Source organism: Planococcus citri, chromosome 2 (assembly GCF_950023065.1).
Source record: "Planococcus citri chromosome 2, ihPlaCitr1.1, whole genome shotgun sequence".
Classification (NCBI taxonomy): domain Eukaryota; kingdom Metazoa; phylum Arthropoda; class Insecta; order Hemiptera; family Pseudococcidae; genus Planococcus; species Planococcus citri.
Window position 1 is genome coordinate 56,900,730 of NC_088678.1, and position 22,593 is coordinate 56,923,322.

Genomic DNA, 22,593 nt, shown 5'->3' on the forward strand with positions numbered 1-22,593 from the left:
TCAGTGGGTGTTTTCAGGCACAAGTAAGGACCTGTGGTTTAACCAGACACAAATTTCAATCTGGAGGTTCAGCACAGCTAGTATACATATGTTTGTGTTATTTCATATGTTTCAACAATTTTCCATGCAACTTTATGTTCATTTTGCCAAATTTTGATGAAATTTTATCCGTTTTTGGGACATTAAAGTAACTTTAATATTTTTAAGCGTGTTATGACATTTTCAATAACTGTTTTCATTCCATATTGATTTGTTTCAACGTTCTAAATAATTTTAAGTGAACTTTAAATTTCACCAGTTTTTTGATAATTTTTAATAATTTTCACGTTTTTAACCAATTTTATAACATTTTAGCACTTTTAAGAATTTTGCTAAATTTTGATAACATTTCGTCAGTTTTTGGTGGTTTTGAATACTTAGATTTACTTGATTTTAAAAATATTTTATGTCGTTTTTAACACATTTTAACAATGTAAGTAAGTGACAAAAACAATTTTCAATAAATTTCGTCAAATTTTGCTGGAATTTTATCATTTTTTAAATTCAAATGGCACGTAATTATTGTTAAGAACTAGAAATGGTTAGAGAAAGTCAAAGGCGGAGGTTTTCACGTTATTTGACAGTAACCGCGCAGTGAGGTTCCAATCAGCCAATTCGCTCAACAGTAAGAAGAACTTATTCAGCTGCTCCAATCAATTTCTACCTATATGCTTTTGCTTGTATGAAAAAAATCAAAATTTCATTAAGGCTCAAAAACTAATCTATTCAATTTTTTCTCAACTAATAACCAAGGTACCTATACAAGGAAAAATCTTCATGAAACTAGAAGAAAACCATTACCTATCGAAAAATTCCTCATAAAATTTCATTGAAAAAATTATACGCCCTGAAACTGTAAAATGAACTCAAGTTCTCCAACTTCAACCTGCGACTATGTCAATTTAAACTAGAATCTTTCAACAACTTATGCGAAGTTGTGACGCCAATTTGCTCAAAGGCTATTCGATACCCAATCGCCCATTAAGTTTCTTTATTCGAGTTCATTCGAGCTTTTGAACCAAAGTAAGCGTCCTATAAAAGAAATAGAAAAATCTTTTGAAAACGATACATGATGAAAAAGTTGTCCTACAATAGTACATAGTAAGATCTGAATTCGTTTCCGGTGGTTTTGAATTATCTCGTCTTACGAGTGCAACATTGTTTTATAGGTATGTTGCCAATATTGACACAAAAATTCCAAGTCAGAATCTCTCTCATAGAACCATAAGTAAGTAATGGAATACAATTACAATACAATATAATAACGAAACCACACGACGACCTACTATAATCGATTTGTTTGGGGTTTTGGTAGGAACACGATTTCCTAAAATTTAATATCTTTTTCATGTCAACATCTATAATATTTGATGTGTAATATAATTGTGTGTAGCTACTGGGTAGGCTTACTAATACTTTGATAAAAAGCCTACACGGTTAGCTACCAGATATAATTCTGAATAAAAATAATAGGTAATAATATTAAGTACCTATACAGTTGTATGTTCTTTTATTACCACCTAGTTTTTTTTCTGCTCGCGTGAAAAGGAATAATTCAAGTTAGCCTAAGCTCGTGCTTTTTTTTCGTCAATTAGAATCAAACGAATAATGTATAAAATTTATACGGTCGACACGGTATAATGTATAAAGGTAAATGTTTCTATACACAGAATACAAATCACTCGACGAGTGATAAATTATATACGCTGAAAATCGATTCTTGGCAATTTGGGCACTAATTTAATACGAGGCTAGATTTTTTCTGTTCTTATTAATGAGCGCCCAAGCGGCAAGCACACGCGGGATGATAATGCTAATGGAATTATACTGTTGATTTCGTTGCGGATTCGACACTAAACTAGCTCGGTTTTATTTTCCGCTCGTTCTTTTTTTTTTCATCCGACGGTTTTAAAAAGTTTTATTATGAAAATTTCGTTTGAAAATAATTAAACGCATTAAAATCTATCCTTTTGTAGGCGAAAAACACCCACCACCGTCCACACGACGTCACCACATAGTAGGTAAAGGTATACAAAATTAATCTGCGCGTTTGCAAAAAGGAAGACTTTCTGCCGGTTAAAAGGTAGATAAAAATTAGCCAGGCTCGTTGAATTAGGTACCTATCTTTTCTATGACGACTGCAACCACACAGGAAGCTTCTTATAGAAAGAAACTTTTGCTTTATGGTCGTGTTAGGCGTTAATTTTTCCTCTTTCAACAATTGAACCGAACCCTTGATAAGTCGCAACTCGGGTTTACCTTTAATAGACGCCTGCGCGACACCTACGGATTGGCAAAAAATGTACCATTGCGGGGAAAAATCGCAATTCTCAATTAACTCGAGTTTCCAAAGCCATTTACACGTAACGTAGGTGAAAACGAGTCAACTAGGTATACGTTAACGTAATTAATCTGAACTTTTAGAGGTATCCTTAAATAAATACCGGACCGTGCGATACATCGAGATACTCTCGGACGTGAGAACTTTACACCGAATGCTTTCTCTTTAATGATAAATAAATGTCAACAGCGTATCGGGGAAAAAATCACTTCATTCGGTAAATATTTTATCGAGTGTGCGAGTACCTCTTACCTCAAGGATCAGTTTTTGCTGCTCATAATCTATGTATAAATGTGTCGATTTCTAAATGTCATATTATAAGTTGACAGCTTATCAGCGATGTTTTCGTTAAAGGAAGTATACGGTATTGAATCCAGAATTAAGTATTTTGAAATGGAAAATCACAGGGGCTAATATTAATTTTTTTAGAGCTGCACAAATTAAAAAATTTTGTGCTTCCCTCTTCGCTTCAACAGCCCCTTCCACCTATAAAAAAAAAAAAAAATTTCGAGATGAATTTACTTTAAATTGCACAGCAGGAGTATTTCAAACGTTACTGTACATCTTTAATTGAAATTTTTCAGAGGCAAAACGAACACAACCCATTGAAAAGGACGAGTCAAATTGTGTGTACTTACAAATTTTTACCCAGGTCGATGACATTGAATTTTTCTTAGAAATAAGGTCATCGGGTAGCTTTACGAGCGGATTCGAACAAAAACCATGAGTTCGTGGGTTCAAGTCTCATATAAATTCTCTCTGAAAACAGATCACTGCGCAGGAGACGAGTAGTTAAACTTCGTGCACGGCACGACAAAACTTACCTAACTAGACCAGCAGGCAATTTTTCGTCGTCGTTGATTTTTTGTAATACTCCTTCAGTGGGTAACCCTCATCCTGAGGAAAAATTATAGGCGCTGTAAACGTGGAAGATATTTTCATGGTGTATTCTTTTAACGTTCTCGCGACGTCATTCAGACACGTAAACGTGGTAAATGTGAGGTTTACAAAGGCCTTTTGGACACTTCGGGTATGGTAGAACGGGGAACTCATTAACGACATAACCGTCATAGAATGCAGAGCGGCAGCTTGGTGACTGGTGTTGTACTCGTTATGTACACAATCCCTCGCCGTTCATCGGGGTTACCTTGTTAACGGGTACAATTTCCCATTTCGCCAGTCTCATTTATAAACGTGACGTCACGTTTTTCTAAATTAACCCGGCGCTATACAATATTGCGTAACGAATAGGTATGTCACGTTGGTAATTTTAATTGATGTACTGGCGAGTAGAAGGTATAATTTGTTTTCGAATTAATTTTCATCGATTTTTAATCTGTGGGTTTGATATGTTTATGCATTTGTGTCTGCCTTGAAGATTATTGCTAGGTGTTTTTTCAACATTTGAAAGTGATCTGATATGGAGTGAGTTCAATGTGTCGAGATGTTTGGGAAACCCTTTTTCTATTCTCTAAATTACTGTACCTATTCTCTCAATATATCAATCTGTTGCGAAAATGGCCAATTCATTACATGGTAATACTGCATATTGTAATACCTTTTGTTGAGACGACGTTTCCTCTTATTTTTTAAAAGATGTGATATAGTAAGAAATGGCCGTGCTTCAAAGTAATCAGTGAGTATAGCCTAATTTTGGCAAAACAGGTAATTGGGGGCACGCTTTCATCCCCCCTATAATCTTTCATTTTTTTTTTTTTTTTTAGTGTTGATGGCAATTTTTTGATTTTTACAATATTTCCTTTAGTACCTCCGTGTGTGTCCCACAAAAAAGCCCTACCTATCACGTAGATCAGGATGCATCTCGAGAGAAAAAAAAATACGAGTGGAAAATTTTACATATCATCTGAGAAAAGAACCACTCCTGGTGCGTGACTCCAATTTGAATGGAAGAACATCAAGTGGTTGATATTTATCAAAACTGTAAATTTAAATAGAGAAAAAAAACTTACGAATGAGTAAATGGATTCTTTATCTTTAGCCGTTTTCTTTTCGCATACTCCGAGTAACTCCGAGTATGCGAAAAGAAAACAGCTTTTGTACCAGACGTAATTTGTATTATACGAAAACAAAATATGAATACCTACCATGGTCAACCTTCTTCTAAAAATTCTAACATTCAGCTGCCCAGATTTACTTATGTTTCTTGGCGAGTTGTTGAAAATCCAAATTGATCATTTTTGGCCATTTATGCTTTTTTTTCAAAAAAAAATAATAATAATTCAGCACAAAAATTGGTCTGGAAACTAAAAAATAATAATACTTAATTCAGCACAAAAATTGGTCTGGAAACTAATATCAACTTTTTAAAAGAAATAGGTACACTACTTTTAGCCATTCTGGAGCTTCCAGCACTATTTTATATTTCTCCAGAATTTTTAGATGGGGGCAAAAACTAATTTTATGCAGCTATAAAGTGTTTTTTGGCTACCCAGCATACTTGTATGTACTACCTATAACTTATTTAAGGAAAAACTTCAAAAATGGGAAAATTGTTTGTTCATTTATAGAAATTTTTGAAGATTTCACGAGGGGTTGTATTTCTTTCCAACTTCCATAGTTCCATACCTCCCCTCCCCATTCAATCCAAATTTCACCATTTCGAGCCATTTTGGAGCCTGCAGTGCGATTTTTGATTCTTACAGAAGGAGTAAAGATTAAGTTGGGTAGCTCAAGATCGAGGTTCAGCCAATAAGAAGCTACATACAACTCAATTTTTAGCTCCTCAAAATAATTTCAATACCTTCTGGAGAAATTAAAAATCGGGCTGGAGGTCCAAAAATGGCCTAAAATAGTGAAATTCGATTCAAAATATTTAGTATGGGTTTCGTGACTAATTTTCATTATTTTTATTAAAGTACAAAATATCAAAAATAGTCAATTTTGAAATTTCAAATATTCGCCAAAAACCGAAAAATAAAGGAAAGTTGAAATTTTGTTTATGCCTGATGCCTGAGTGATGCCAGAACATGCTCTTTCTGAAAACTGCACTAGCTTCTGTTCAAATCGGAAATGGACATCTCCAGTGATTTCCTTGTGAGTTGATAATGTCATAGTTTAAAAAATTCTAAATCATTTTACTTGTAGTAGAAAATCACGGAAAACTTCTTTTAGGTACCTATTTTCCTGAAATTCATCTCCCAACTGCTCTCGATGAATTTCAAATACAACTGGAACTTTACGTCATTCCAGAGGGAATTATATTGAATCTGATGAGACCTGATCAAATCCGGACATTTATGGATCTAACTTGACATAAGCAAATTTGATCAGACCCTGGTCAGTGGTCATATCAACTGTTTGATCGAATTAGATCTTAGATCCAATAATTTTCTTCTGAGATTGCCAAACTGATTATGGCTATTTGAGACAAAAAAAACAACTCTTTTTGGAGATTTCAAATCAGCTTAAAAGACACTACCTACAATGAAGTCGAGGAGTCTACTTTAGCATAATAAATAGATTTTCATTTTTTTTTTTTTTTTTTTTTGTGAATTAAAGGTTTACTTATCTAGGTACTTTTTTTGGTAAATTAAATAATGTGTACCCGCGTCAAAAGACCGTTTCTGCCAATTTCAAAAATTCACAAAAAATAAATTTCAGTATTTCAAATTTGGTGCTGATATGACCTGTGAATAATATGGTCTTTCAGTGAAAGAGGCACATTTTGTACATATTTGTTGCTCGATTGGAGCTAACAGGTGGTTTGGCATAAAAACTGTATTTTTATCCCTCAAAATTTGAAATGATCACTCATTGAATATTGAATAAATGATTGTGGGATTATGAGGTGTAATTTTTTAATCAAAAATTATAAAAGGTAAAAACAAAACACAACAGATTTTTTAAAATTGTTTTAAGCAAGCATTTTTCCAAGTATTCATAATTAATAGGTACCTATTTATTTATTTCATAAATTTATCACAACATCATAAAAAAAACAAAAAAAAACGCATAATAAAACAAAAAACTTCCACCTGATAAAGTATAATTATAAACCAATTGTAACAGAGAGCATTAAACATAATGAAAGTAACAATTTGCGATAAATGTTTTCGACTTTTACGACTAATCTATTTTGAAATAAAAATGCTGTTGTTTCTAGTAGAAAATGGACTGAGAAGAGGTTGTTTTATCATCATAGAATAGATATGTACTTAGCTAATAATATATTTTGCTAAATAACCAGTTTTTCATTAGTTGAAGTTGACCATTTCATGGAAAGAATTTACGAGAGTTTTGGTAAATTTTATTTTCTTTTTGCATGACGTTAATGTTCTCAGTTAACAAATTAAAATTGAAAAAGTACGCTAAAGCGATTCTTTAATTAGTACCCACTCTTTATTTCAGTTGTAGTTATAGTAAAGGAGTCGATTTTATTTTCGAAAAAATTCCCTTAACTATGCGCAAGCGTAGGTAATCTAGGATGCTAACAAGAGGCTACTTTTTTCAATTATTTTCGCGTTCTGAGCCGAAAATGGGATTAATTCTGTACGCTTGACGTAAATTTGCCTTTATAGCCTTTCGACAAATTTTCGATAGGCTAAGTGTAGTTTTTAGCAGCTTTTCATCTCTCTATTTATACTGCTTAAGTGCGTTTTCATTTCGCGCAATTTATTTGACTATAGGTACGTGGCTCAGAAAGACTGACAGAGTGAGTGAGTGAGAGAGAGAGGGGAGTATTTGAGAATTTGCAGCGTCGATACGGAAGTAATGAACCGTTGTTGACGTGGTATCCGGGTCGGAGGTAGGACGGGCGGGGAATTTATGCAGGTTGATTTTTATTAAAAGAGGAAAAAAAATAGCAGGAAGTTCGCAGCTATTGTTGATAGATGAATAGGGGCGTGTGTAAGATTCGTTTTTTAACAGGTGTTTGGAAGATTAATGAAATAGCTCGGGGGGTTGTAAAATGCGCTATAGATCCTCGTTGTAGTATACGCGCGGAGAGTCGGAATTTTGCGAGTTTTCTTTTCACGACGACGCCAGTATGTGGAGGGTTTGGTTTGGGGGGGGGGGGGTAAGTTATGAAAGATCGGTATTTTAGGTACATGCGACGTTGGTATTTTTGTGTGTCCGAATCGTGTTGTCGTTATAAATTGTGACCTGTCGTGGCATTAGATGTAGGTTTTTACGATCGTAGTAATACTGCACAGTGAGAGGAAGAGGGGGTGGAAGGTGCGACTACTGGTGGCAATTTTTCTCGTCCGACGATATTGTTAAATGTGTAAGGTACGAAAAACCATTAATTTTACACGGCGCGATATTTGTACTTCGCCTTCGAGTGAATTGTTTTGCATGGCTTTTTACATTATTTAATGCGTATCGTTGCGCCAGCGAAATTTCACGTTTAATTATTACCAAACACGACTATTGCATCTTTGACGGTTACCGTTGATGGTACGTAATTGTAAATTAGCGGGTGGCTTTTGCGGTATCACCAAACGTAATTGTTAACTTTGATCGCAGCACCTAGGGAAATTAATTTTTTGCGCTGTTTTACGCGACTCGTGTCGTTTACATGATGGAAATAGTCGTTTTTGTTGTCGCCTCTCTCTCTCCTTCTCTCTCACCGCAAAAAAAAACTTAATTTCCGATCGAGTTATCCGATCGTGATGGCGATGCTGGCCGCACAGTAGTGCAACTTTCATCGTTTCGTGTGCATTCATGTCGGGGTAAAATATGAATTATTGTTTTAGAATCGGGAACGTAATACATTCCGACGGTATTTTGAAGTTTTTGCGAGGAAAACAAACAAACAAACGCGAGCATCGTTTTCCACCAAAGCACCTAACATAGTAGCGCATACTTTGAAAGATTAAAAAGGCGAAAACGGTAAGGGGTTTTGGGAAGATACGAGAAGAATTTTACGCTAAAATTGGTACAGCTTTCGTGTTTCAAATTAGATTTGAAAAAAAGTAACGAAAAAGTATGTTTTTCCAACTGACCTAATCTGCGCTATGTTCTGCTACGACATCGTCCTACTCCCTATCGTAAACTTAGCCGCCTTTTTACGTCGCTTTCGTACGTCCGTAGGTAGGTATACCTATACGAGTGTGACTGTGTATTAAAGGGACGCGTTCTTTTGCATGGGTAGTGTATCTTATGGTGAAGAATGTGTGCGTGAGTGAGGCGTAAATCGAAATCGGATTTAGTGTCAAATATGACGCTTTCACGGTTCGCATTATTCGAATATGGTATAGGTACTATTTTGCTACGGATAACGTCTTATCACAACGAATCGGTGGAAATGAGATTTCCACTTGGTACTTGTTTATGTTTCTTGATTTTTCGATGATGAAGGAAGATGCATTGTAATTTTGTCAGAAGCCTTGTACGGTATAGTAATATTGTTTTCATACTGTGTATTCGACAAGTACCTACTTTTAGGAATGTTTCTGCTTTCGTAACAATTATGAGTTTTTCTTTGTGTACGTGGTTGGAAATATTATTATATGAAATATTGTTCGCACGAGATACGTTCTCGGATTGAGAGAAAAGATTCCATTTTGAGAAATGTACGGTACGAGATGGTTAGTATTCGTAATTGTGCGTGGATTGTCGTATCAAATATTGTTTGATTTATGTTACGAACAAGGATCTGTGGTATTTTTCTATCGTTTATTATTTTATTTTTTTTGTATCGATATAAAGTTTTGTTTTGAAGTTCGGTGCCAATCTAACTCAAAACATTGGGGTACAGCGAACATAAAAAATGAGCATTTTGTTACGTTAAAATACGTTGTGATAGGCAGGATGGCCCATATAATATGTGTAAATCTCCTACGTGGTTAACACTGAGGGAAGAGATAAAGGCTCAATTGAATTGATTGCTATCAAACCAGTTTAGAAAGAAACATATGATATTCGTGTGTAAGTTAATTTGTATAAGTATAAGTACCTACCTAAGTACCTACATAAGAGTAGTGGTATCAAAGTACATAGGTACCTACCTAAATGTAAAAAAGTCAAATTTAGTGAAAACGAAGATGTTATTATTCCGAGTCAAAACATTGTCAGTATGAATGTACCTGGGTTAAAGTTGGAGTAAAGGAAGATAAAACCCTTTCGAAGCACAGAAAGGAATTATTAACAACCATTACCATTATAGACAAAACCGGTTCATTTTTGACCATTAAATAAACGTGCGCGTCAAATAAAACAGCAGTAAGTTAATAAAATACCGTAAATGGCTCAAATCATCACCAACTCAATAAAGAATTTAAATTACTGTGACTTGAAGTTAAATTGAAAAAGAGTATTAGAAACATTGAAGTCACGAAGAAGTTCTACACTTTGAGGAGGAGGGGCGAATGGGTAAAATAAACACCCGAATTGGACAACTAAAAAATTAAAATTGATCGCCTGGGATTTTATAATAAAAACACTATCCAGGCCCAGCAAGGCGGCAAAACAGCTCACAATTAGTAGGGTGAGAAGGGCGAATTTGTATTCAGCTGAAATTTCGAAATTGACCAGTGGCAGTTGGTTCTTGAGGTTTAGAACACCCGTGACAAAATTTTCAGATCGCTAGTTTCCTCCTAAGCACTTAAGTATTTAAAAAAAGTGAATTGGACATTTCTGGTGAAAATTTTCATCTTTGGCAATTTTTAATAGAATTTTTTCAAACTTGCAGAGATGCTAGACACTACCAACAATCATTCATAGGAATTTTGAGAAACTTCTTTGAAGGTATTTGGTATTGAGAACGTCAAACTACACCATGAACCCGAATTTGACCCAGATTTAATGATTTTTTTCAATGCTTTACAATTTTTATTTTAAAAAATTGAATCACGCCATTTTTAGAAACCCTTCATACTCGTTCTGAGCGACCTACGCGGCTACAAAGTTCTCATGTTGAGTATCACTGCAACTTTGAAATATTTTGCCTGAAAACTGCCAAAGATAGAAATTTTCAACAGAAAGGTCAATTTCGCCCGTTTGAAATTTTTGTTTTGCGGGGATTTAGAACTCAAGAATAAAACTCCACTCATCAATTTCAAAATCACAGCAAGGGCCCGATTCACTCTTTTCATCCAGCTATACTCATTCAACAAATGTTTAGTTTTCAAGGTATTGAAACAATTTTGTATCATATTTTTACAGCTTATTCGTTAAAAACTGAATTTCTTATTTAAAAAAGCAGAAGACGCACTGAGAAGGGAAAGGAATGTGACCCTCTCTTGTAGTCGAATAGTCGTTAGTGAATGGGACAGATGAAACACGGCAGGATATTTTGAACACTTTCGTTTCAAAAACTATGGAAACGTAAGTGAAAAATTGTCGCATATTGATAGTTTTTATGAATCGTTCACAATCATTAAAAAACGACAAAAAAAGATCAAAAAAAAAAACAACAGTCAAGTAAGTAATTTTTAATATTTTTCTCAAAACCTACCATAGGTATACTTAATGCATTTATTTTTTAATTTATTAATTAGTAAATTCTGAAACAAAATATGCATTAGGTAGTATGTTTTGAAAACAAAAATATTTATATTATATGAAAAATTGGATTTGAGATAATCACATTTTTTTAAATGTTTCCCCTATTTTGTGTTATAGTTGAGACGTCACTCAATTCCTTGATTTTCAGATTAATAGATCAGTCATATGTTATCGTATGGGCCAGTGTACCTAAGTAGGTACTAATTTAGGAGTTCTTATTCATGTTTATGAAATTAGAATTTACTGATTGTAGCAGTGTTTTGGACATTTTTATTTATACTTATTTAAAGTACTGAAGTTTATGTTTTATTGAATATCTTTGATTTTGAATATAATATGTATTATACGTATAGGTGGATAATTTTGAATACATAGGTACTTTATCATACCTAATTTCGAATATACTCGTAAAATATGCACTTCACAACTTAATTAACAGCTAAATGTTTTATCACAATCGAGTTACTAATTTTGTAACTTCCCTCTGATTCATGCTCGAGCGAAGCAAGAGCCGAAATTTGTTAAATCATTTAGGAATTTCTGGACAGCCATACTTAGTCTACACCAGAATATCGTATTATGTAAAGTAGACTATGGCTGTTGAAAAAAAAAAGACAACAACAACAAAAAAAAAACTCTCACGCATTAAGCGTGAGAAGACCGACTTTTCGTAAAATAAATATCTTTTACGAACGAATTGATCCACTTTTATTTAAACAGTGATTCGCGAACGAACCGATTCGTATAAGTGACTTGTTCGTGAACGAATCGATTTGTACAAGTGACTCGTTCGTGAATGAATCGATTCGTATAAGTGACTCGTTCGCGAACGAATCGAATCACACAAGTGAATTGTTCGCGAACGAATTGATTCGTACAAGTGAATCGTTCGCGAACGAATCGATTCGTACAAGTGAATCGTTCGCGAACAAATCGATTCGTACAAGTGAATCGTTCGCGAACGAATCGATTCGTACAAGTGATTCGTTCGCGAACGAATTGATTCATTTACTCAATTTTCAATGAATCATTCGCGAACGAATTGATTCGTATTAGTGACTCATTCGCGAACGAATTTATTCATAAATTAAAGATTCGTTGGCGAATGGTTCTTTCAAAAAATTGATCAATTCGTTCACGAATGATTCACAAAAAATTGAGGGTCGTATACTTAATAGGAATCGAGCAAACCTAGTGAGATTTCAAGTTTCATCGAAATCAGTTCAGCCATTTCCTAGGTAATGAGTTTTGAAAAATTCTGAAAAAAAATTTTGTCACTCGACAAATTTGAAAGCTTTGAGCTTTTGAAAATTTTGTTTTCGATTACGCGCGTAAGCTACGAACTTTTGGATCATGGTGCAAGTCTGGCATCATAGGAATGGTGGTGGACTTGTGATACTTCAAGTTTCAGAAAAATTGGTTCAGTCGTTACTCAAGGTAATGATTTTCAAGTGAAAAATGTCGAAAAAAAATTTTGTCGCTCGATAAACTTGGAAGCTTTGAATTTTTGAAACACGATGATGGTGACAAATTGTCCGGCTAGTATCCAAGGGCTGACATTTTGAGTTTCATCAAAATCGGTTCAAAGGTTCCTGAGAAATAAATTTTTAAATGAGTTTTTAAGTGAAAAATGTCGAAAAAAAATTTTGTCGCTCGATAAACTTGGAAGCTTTGAACTTTTGGAACTTGATGATGATGGCGAAATCTCCGCTAAGTAGTGTAGTTCTGAAATTTCAAATTTGATCAAAATCGATTCAGCCGTTGCTGAGAAATTAAATTTTATGTGTAAATTCACCTCATCACATACGAGTACTTAAATATTTAAGTAAAGACTTGGCACACGAATTCATTTAAAATTGAACTTTTAAAAAAATTATTTCTCAGGAACGGTTGAACCGATTTTGATGAAACTCAAAATGTCAGCCCTTGGATACTAGCCGGACAATTTGTCACCATCATCGTGTTTCAAAAGTTCAAAGCTTCCAAGTTTATCGAGCGACAAAATTTTTTTTCGACATTTTTCACTTAAAAATCATTACCTTGAGTAACCACTGAACCAATTTTTCTGAAACTTGAAGTATCACAAGTCCATCACCATTCCTATGATTTCGCACTTGCACCATGGTCCAAAAGTTCGTAGCTTTCTTACGTAATCGAAAACAAAATTGAGCTTTTTCAAATTTTTGGGGGGTGACTTTGCACAAAATTTTTAAAAAATTTAATTTCTCAGCAACGGCTGAACCGATTTTGATCAAATTTTAAAAGTCACAACTAGGCTACTAGCCGAACATTTTGGCATCATCATCAAGTTCCAAAAGAACGCAGCTTCCAAGTTTATCGAGCGACAAAATTTTTTTTCGAAATTTTTCAAAACTCATTACCTAGAAAACGGCTGAACCGATTTTGATGAAACTTGAAATCTAAGTAGGCCTCTACGATCTCTATAATTTCGCATATTCACTTCGATCCAAAAGTTCGTAGCTTTCGAATTAAATCAAAAATTCAAAAAAAAAATTGTATATATATATCTCTAGATTTAAACTTAGTCATTGTGGTGCCCGTTTTAAGTATACGTAGTCATTGTGGTGCCCGGTTTTGGGCTTGTGGCGCCCAAATCGGGCACCACAAGGTCTTTTTATATAAAACGATGTAGAATTTGATGAAATGCACTCTAAGGTGAAAAAAAAATTTTTGAGGCGGGCACCACACATACCAAGTTTATATAACGGGCACCTCTATGACTAAAAACCACAAAAAAAATAAACTGCTCCAAAACACCTTTATCATACATATATATATGATCCTCTATGTACGCGGGCACCACAATTACCATAAAAGACCCGGGCACCACAAGGTACTAGGTACGTGTATTCATATATAGGTATTAGTATCCAGACTTGTCAACTAATGAATGGGTTAATTTTACTATACAAGTGGACTGACCAACTTGTCAACTATAGTTGACAAGTCATGGGTTAATTTTACTATACAAGTCAACTATGAGTTTTCAGAAACTTCCACCAGAGGGCGCATGGCTTAGAAATCAAGGCGCGAGGACGAACGCAGGGTCTACAGTCAATTTGTAGTGAGTAGAATGTGATGTGCTGGTGGAGATGTATGCAAATACATCGATCCTGAGTGTACACGACAACAAATTTGACTCGAAATATTTCAGTATTTTATTGGCCAATTGAAAAATTAGAAACATCAAAAATTTTTATTTTATTTAAGCTTTCTTGTGGTGTCTTAACTTTCTCAAAATTCAAATTACTTTGACTCAATTTTCAAAAATTTTCTTCAAAATTTAGCCTAAAAATCTGATTACTTTTTTCAACACATAGATTTTTTGAATATTAGATTTAATCTGTAAATAAAATTTTAATAAGTGATTTAGAACAGAAATTATACCAATTTTAAAATTTTGTTCACTTTTCTGCATATATGCCAAGCATAGTTGACATGTCTGGTCGCAAGCAAATATATATATCTATATATATAAACCTTATATAAGGAAACCTGAAATTTTGGGAATGAGCATATCGTGATCCCAGACCCTCGAAACGCAAAGAAAAGTCACTCCCCGACCCAACTTCCACTATGGCAACAAATACAATACTCCACTTTTCTCCGAAAAGTCGGTAAAAAACTCTCACGCAGTAAGCGTGAGAAGACCGACTTTTCGTAAAATAAATATCTTTTACGAACGAATTGATCCACTGTTATTTAAACAGTGATTCGCGAACGAACTGATTCGTATAAGTGACTTGTTCGTGAACGAATCGATTTGTACAAGTGACTCGTTCGTGAATGAATCGATTCGTATAAGTGACTCGTTCGCGAACGAATCGATTCGTATAAGTGACTCGTTCGCGAACGAATCGAATCATACAAGTGAATCGTTCGCGAACGAATTGATTCGTACAAGTGAATCGTTCGCGAACGAATCGATTCGTACAAGTGAATCGTTCGCGAACGAATTAATTCATACAAGTGAATCGTTCACGAACGAACCGATTCAGACATGTGATTCGTTCGCGAACGAATTGATTCATTTACTCAATTTTCAATGAATCATTCGCGAACGAATTGATTCGTATTAGTGACTCATTCGCGAACGAATTTATTCATAAATTAAAGATTCGTTGGCGAATGGTTCTTTCAAAAAATTGATCAATTTGTTCACGAATGATTCACAAAAAATTGAGGGTCGTATACTTAATAGGAATCGAGCAAACCTAGTGAGATTTCAAGTTTCATCGAAATCAGTTCAGCCATTTCCTAGGTAATGAGTTTTGAAAAATTCTGAAAAAAAATTTTGTCGCTCGACAAATTTGAAAGCTTTGAGCTTTTGAAAATTTTGTTTTCGATTACGCGCGAAAGCTACGAACTTTTGGATCATGGTGCAAGTGCGAAATCATAGGAATGGTGATGGACTTGTGATACTTCAAGTTTCAGAAAAATTGGTTCAGTCGTTACTCAAAGTAATGATTTTTAAGTGAAAAATGTCGAAAAAAAGTTTTGTCGCTCGATAAACTTGGAAGCTTCGAACTTTTGAAACACGATGATGGTGACAAATTGTCCGGCTAGTATCCAAGGGCTGACATTTTGAGTTTCATCAAAATCGGTTCAACCGTTCCTCAGAAATAAATTTTTAAATGAGTTTTTAAGTGAAAAATGTCGAAAAAAAATTTTGTCGCTCGATAAACTTGGAAGCTTTGAACTTTTGGAACTTGATGATGATGGCGAAATCTCCGCTAAGTAGTGTAGTTCTGAAATTTCAAATTTGATCAAAATCGATTCAGCCGTTGCTGAGAAATTAAATTTTATGTGTAAATTCACCTCATCACATACGAGTACTTAAATATTTAAGTAAAGACTTGGCACACGAATTCATTTAAAATTGAACTTTTAAAAAATCATTTCTCAGGAACGGTTGAACCGATTTTGATGAAACTCAAAATGTCAGCCCTTGGATCCTAGCCGGACAATTTGTCACCATCATCGTGTTTTAAAAGTTCAAAGCTTCCAAGTTTATCGAGCGACAAAATTTTTTTTCGACATTTTTCACTTAAAAATTCATTTAAAAATTTATTTCTCAGGAACCTTTGAACCGATTTTGATGAAACTCAAAATGTCAGCCCTTGGATACTAGCTGGACAATTTGTCACCATCATCGTGTTTCAAAAGTTCAAAGCTTCCAAGTTTATCGAGCGACAAAATTTTTTTTCGACATTTTTCACTTAAAAATCATTACCTTGAGTAACGACTGAACCAATCTTTCTGAAACTTGAAGTATCACAAGTCCATCACCATTCCTATGATTTCGCACTTGCACCATGATCCAAAAGTTCGTAGCTTTCTTACGTAATCGAAAACAAAAATGAGCTTTTTCAAATTTTCGGGGGGTGACTTTGCACAAAATTTTTTAAAAATTTAATTTCTCAGCAACGGCTGAACCGATTTTGATCAAATTTTAAATGTCACAACTAGGCTACTAGCCGAAAATTTTGGCATCATCATCAAGTTCCAAAAGAACGCAGCTTCCAAGTTTATCGAGCGACAAAATTTTTTTTCGAAATTTTTCAAAACTCATTACCTAGAAAACGGCTGAACCGATTTTGATGAAACTTGAAATCTAAGTAGGCCTCTACGATCTCTATAATTTCGCATATTCACTTCGATCCAAAAGTTCGTAGCTTTCGAATTAAATCAAAAATTCAAAAAAAAAATTGTATATATACATATATCTCTATATATATATATGTGTTAGGTACCAAGTCCGAAATTGTACAATTCGGGGTTGGTACAGCCAATTTTGTACCATTTCCGAAGTGTCCGGACCAAGCGTGAATATTACTTTTTCATCGGACTTGGTTTGTACCATGCCCGGAGGGTCCGGACAAAGTGTTCGACTTGGTACAATTTGTGTTGTGCAAAGTCCGAAATATAGTTTTATAATGAATGAATTCGAATTTTACATCCCTTTATTCCATAAATATTAAACCAAATAAAAGGAAATTTAAAGATGACTCTAAAATACACACCACCAGCAAAATTTTCAGGTGCTGAAATTCATTTGTTGATTTTTGGGGAATTTTCAAAGATTCAAATATTGCTATGCTCACTTCTCAAAAAAAAATGAATAAAAAGATCAAATTGAGGTAGGTACTTACTAACTAAAATGCTGAAATTTGGTTTTTACTCTCTGTTTTCAACTTCTCGAGTCGTTTGGTGATGGTTTTGATTTTTTTTGGTCGTATTTATGCACATGCAACTTAGGCAGCTGCCTAGGGTGACATATTTTCGGAGGCAGTAAATTTTGAAGCGTTTTCATCTCGATTTTTGCGATTTTTTTTATACTTGTAAATTGTACTCAAGTATTTAGAGCAAAATTAAAATTCAGCATAAACCCGGATTAGCCATCGATCTTTATGACCTTTTCAATCGATTTTTTCAAAACCATTTTGTATTAGTTCAAATCCAAAAATTTTTTAATTTTTTAAAAAATTACTGGAGAAATCTGCTATTAACTCAGAAAATTTATAATATGGTACAAACCAAATTTCAGCCTTTCACGACAATTTGGTGAAATTTTGACTTTGAAAAATCCATAAAAAAATGAATTTGGAATCTAAGTATTAGTGCATAGTTTTCAAATGAGTAAGGTACGAGATTTTCACGACTAGAGAAGTCGAAAATAGAGAGTAAAAACCAAATTTCAGCATTTTAGTTAGTAAGTACCTCAATTTGATCTTTTTATTTTTTTTTTTTTGAGAAGTGAGCATAGCAATACATATTTGAATCTTTGAAAATTCCCCAAAAATCAACAAATGAATTTCAGCACCTGAAAATTTTGCTGGTGGTGTGTATTTTAGAGCCATCTTTAAATTTCCTTTTATTTGGTTCAATATTTTTATGGAATAAAGGGATGTAAAATTCGAATTCATTCATTATTAAACTATATTTCGGACTTTGCACAACACAAATTGTACCAAGTCGAACACTTTGTCCGGACCCTCCGGGCATGGTACAAACCAAGTCCGATGAAAAAGTAATATTCACGCTTGGTCCGGACACTTCGGAGATGGTACAAAATTGGCTGTACCAACCCCGAATTGTACAATTTCGGACTTGGTACCTAACATATGGACCTAAGTATCCTCGACGTCACCGTACATAAACAGTACCTTTTCGTCACCAGGCTTTAAAATGCCTCTGGCGGTGTATTTATAGCATATTCTTAACCAGCACAGTTGTAATAGTGATTATACTCTTTTCCCCACTTGATTTACATGCTTTAAGCTTATACAAAAAAAATTTACGAGAATGGTACCAATTTGCCTCCGACTATAAACTGATCTCTTCCGTGACCTTGTGTATTTAAAAAGATATTGACTATACCAAATTGTCACCTGCTGCCTTGCCTAATAGACTGCAACTGCGCTGGCTACGAATACGGAAATATAACACAACTGGAAGCATTTAAAAAGCGGTGACCAAAAGGTACTGTTTATATACGGTGACGTCGAGGGTATGTCTGTGTTGATGGAAAAAAATTTTTAAAATCTGTATACAGTAGGTGTATACATGACCTTTTCGTCACCGGACAAAGTTTTGCCCTTTTACGTTTCAGGGGAAAACAAACCGTTTGAACTTGTTATACACAGGGAAACGTCTTCGTCACCGGCAAAACGCCTCCGTCACCGAATTCGGTGACGAAGAGAACGCGTGAGTATATAAAAGGTGACGTAGAGGTACCGTTTGCATATCTATATATATATAGATTTAAACTTAGTCATTGTGGTGCCCGTTTTAAGTATACGTAGTCATTGTGGTGCCCGGTTTTGGGCTTGTGGCGCCCAAATCGGGCACCACAAGGTCTTTTTATATAAAACGATGTAGAATTTCATGAAATGCACTCTAAGGTGAAAAAAAAATTTTTGAGGCAGGCACCACAAGTACCAAGTTTATAGAACGGGCACCACTATGACTAAAAAACCCAAAAAAAATAAACTGCTCCAAAACACCTTTATCATACATATATATGTGATCCTCTATGTACGCGGGCACCACAATTACCATAAAAGACCCGGGCACCACAAGGTACTAGGTACGTGTATTCATATATAAACCTTATATAAGGAAACCTGAAATTTTGGGAATGAGCCTATCGTGATCCCAGACCCTCGAAACGCAAAGAAAAGTCACTCCCCGACCCAACTTCCACTATCGCAACAAATACAATACTCCACTTTTCTCCGAAAAGTCGGTAAAACCTTGTCGAATAAAATTGGAATAAAGTGGTCAAGATAAATTGACAAGAAAATAACAATGCAGTACTTAGGGTACAAAATTACGAGTACAATAAGTACATAAATCCCTTACATTAAAAAATACCTGCATTCATTTTTTTTTTCAAAACCTAAGTAAGTAATTTTTAATATTTGTCTCAAAACCTAAGCTTACTTACTACATGTATATAATGCATTAATTTTTGAATTCATTTAGTAAATTTTGAAACAAAATACCCATTTAATAGGTATGTTTTGAAAAAATAATTATGAAAAATTTGATTTAAGAGAATCACGTTTTTCATAATTTTTTCCCCATTTTGTGCTACAGGTGAGACGACGTGGCTGTATTCCCAAATTAATGGATCGGTCATAGTAGTTATCGTAAGAAGAGTAATAATTAAGTACTTATTTAGGAGTTCTTAATCATGTTTATGAAATAAGAATAATTTATGTACACATTGTAGGAGTGTTTTGGGCATTTTTATATTTAAAACGGTTAAAGTACGCATTGAAGTTTACATACGTTTTATTGAATATTTTTGATTTTTCATCTTTACTATGAATGGTAAAAGCGAATCACTTTCTAATTCTTGCCATTAATCGACACGTAATTATTTCGCTTTGTATTACCAAAGCCACAACAAAAACTTACAATATTCGTTCTCCATACTAAAATACTATCGCACTGTATTCTGTGTAATCTGTTATGTAGTGGGTAGTTTTGAGTAGGTACATAGCTATCATACCTAATTTCGAATATGAATAAGTAGTTCACGACTTTAAAAATGATTTTTAATAATAGGTAAGCATGTATATCGTAAATAGTTTGGTACCTAATCGGTTACCCATAGAAAATAAAAATCGAATCATGACTCTATTAATTATAGTCATCATTGAAAATAACAGTCCAAAGTAGGTACTCTTTTATTTTTCATTTGCAGGTATAATGTTGAATAAGTACTTAGGTAGGGATATAAGGTCTCAAGTTTCATGTTTAATTTTTGAAGATGAGGGGTTGGGACTATACTTGTTTACGCTAATCTTAGCCAAAAAGAACCCTTTGCGCTATGGTGGTTTGCGCTTATTACAAACAAATTATTTGCAAACTTTTCCCTTTTTACTTCATGCAGGCGTAGCTTTATACTTGCTGCACTGTTTTAAGAGTCTCTTTAAGTATCAAAGCCCTAAATGACATGAGAATGGGGATTTGGTACCTTCACAAAGACCTTACAAATCATATTAAGTAATAAAATAATTTTTAAAATAGGAAAAAAACTGACCCGTTATTTTTAATTTATTTGCATAGGTAAGTATAAAGCAGCCGTTGTCGGTGAGAAAAATTGGTCAATGATGTTCAGTTTTTTACTCGTATATGTTAGAAATACGAGTATCTCAAAAATAAAGCTAAATTTTCGAGAAAGAATGACACTAAAGAGCGTAAAAATGGTCAAAACGTATACAACGATGTAATGTGAAAACTGCTGTCTTGAAGAAGTTTGTAAAATGTAAGTAATTTTATTTACCTCGAAAAACTTTGTCATACCCATAACACTTAAAATTGGCTTCAGAGGGTGAAATTTGGCAAGTGCATTTGAAGGGTGCCTAGACATGCTTTTTGGTGGATTTTGACTTTTCAATCCTCCATATCTCATGCTAACCGCAAAAATGATAAGATTTTCGCGATTTTCTCAACAGGTCTCAATTTTTTAACACCTCATGAATTCTTCCCTAAATGATATTGGAGGCTGAAACTTGGTAGATAGGTATTAAATTCAAAGGGAGTTTTATATGATATATATTTTTTTCAATATTATTTTTAATTCTGTGTTATCGTTATGGTCTCCCCAAATTTACCTTGGAGGCTCGCATGTGTCATGTACCTTCAGAGGATTCCAAAAGTTGTTTTATGAGGGCTTAAAGTTTTCAATCCCTTCTACCCCATTCCGGTTTCAAAAAAGTGTACATAATTGTGCTCTTTTAACAAGTATAAGATTGCCTCTGAATTTTGACATTTTCGTGAATCTAAAGAGTGCCCTAAACGTGCATTTTTAATGGTTTTTACTTTGCAACCTCTTCTCGCCCTTTTCAAGCAACTATGAAAAATGATACCTATTTGCCTGTTACTGAATAATCCTCGATAAATGCGAGCCACGAAAAGGACGAACCATTCGAACGGCATAAAAAGGCGTCAGGTGATGATCCGAGCAAGGAACTGTCAAAACTATCCAACCTTCCATTGCCTCAGCAATTGAATCGAATAGTCGGGATTTCACTGCAATTGGAACTTGATAAAATACTATGCGCCATTGAACCGTTCATCTTCAACTTCATACCCTATAGGTGGGTATTTTCAAATTTTCGATAATACCATCTCGACCAGATGGACCAGAGGGGTTGTCTGTGAAGAATCGCAAATTTATTTTACCACTAAATAAAATAGCTACCAATTCAAGAAAAGTATTAATTACAACGTTCATCGTAAATTAATTTTTTTCAAAACGTACTAACCCAAATCCGGCGATTCACCGATGTCGGGTTCATTATTTGGAATCATGAATCCATTCCCTCTGAGCAGTTCTTCAAACATCTTTCCTATTGGATTGTCTATAAAGTTTTCTTTAGGTGGAGGGGTTGCTTTTCTGAATAAATTCCAGGAATTGGCTACACAAAATTTTCCAACACGTTTTTGTCAAAAAATTCAAATAAAGTTATAATTTAATTTTTTTTTGTATGGTAGATGATAGCTGAAAATATAACTCACCAACATTCACCATAAACAAAAACATCACAATTATTCCGAGTGTTGAAGACATTAATTTTCGTTCTTTTCACCAGTATTAAAAAACTATTTCTAATGAAATGTGAATCCAATATAACAACTGTATAGAATGAGATCAGTGACAGGATGAGAAATTTTATTTATCTTATCCGTATGAGCATTGGCCTTGGTATAGAAGTTATCTAGAGAGGAATTTACAGGGAATAGTGATGTATAACTTGATATCGTATCAGTTTTTAGGAAATATGCCTACTATCGAGATGTGTAATTTAATAACTACAGATACTCTCACATTATCTGCCGTATCTTATCTCATTTACTAAACTCACAAGGAATTATTGCACGTTCTAAGGCACGACTTTATGATCCTACAACTATAAGGAAAAGTACCATTCATATAGTGGAAAATTACTCGCATTTATGTTTTTTTGTAAAACTTAATTATATTGATATCTAGGGTAAGGAGTCTTTGAAATGTGATTTATATAGGTGTAAGAAATATCACCTGCTACTAAAAATTGAATGTAATTCTTTTCTTTTAGTAGGTACTTAAGCATTTACACGATTACACCTTGCTTGATAAAATGGTAAGAAAAATAATAATCATTCCTGAAATACGAAATCAGGATTTGACTCCGCTCAAACAGAATACGAGCAGGTTTATTTCGTATTTT

At 34.1% G+C, this 22,593-nt stretch overlaps 1 protein-coding gene and 1 long non-coding RNA gene across 3 annotated transcripts in view; both read right to left on the reverse strand.

Annotated features, from left to right (window-relative positions):
* LOC135836612 (uncharacterized) overlaps positions 1–22,593 on the reverse strand; it is a 196,816-nt gene that overhangs the window by 78,974 nt on the left and 95,249 nt on the right. The gene's annotated exons all lie outside the window — the stretch shown is intronic.
* LOC135836609 (uncharacterized) lies at positions 18,676–22,062 on the reverse strand. The gene is made up of 3 exons (XR_010557067.1): positions 21,902–22,062; positions 21,649–21,801; positions 18,676–21,538 (listed from the first exon to the last, which is right to left on the reverse strand). It is a non-coding gene; the product is annotated as an uncharacterized LOC135836609 (long non-coding RNA).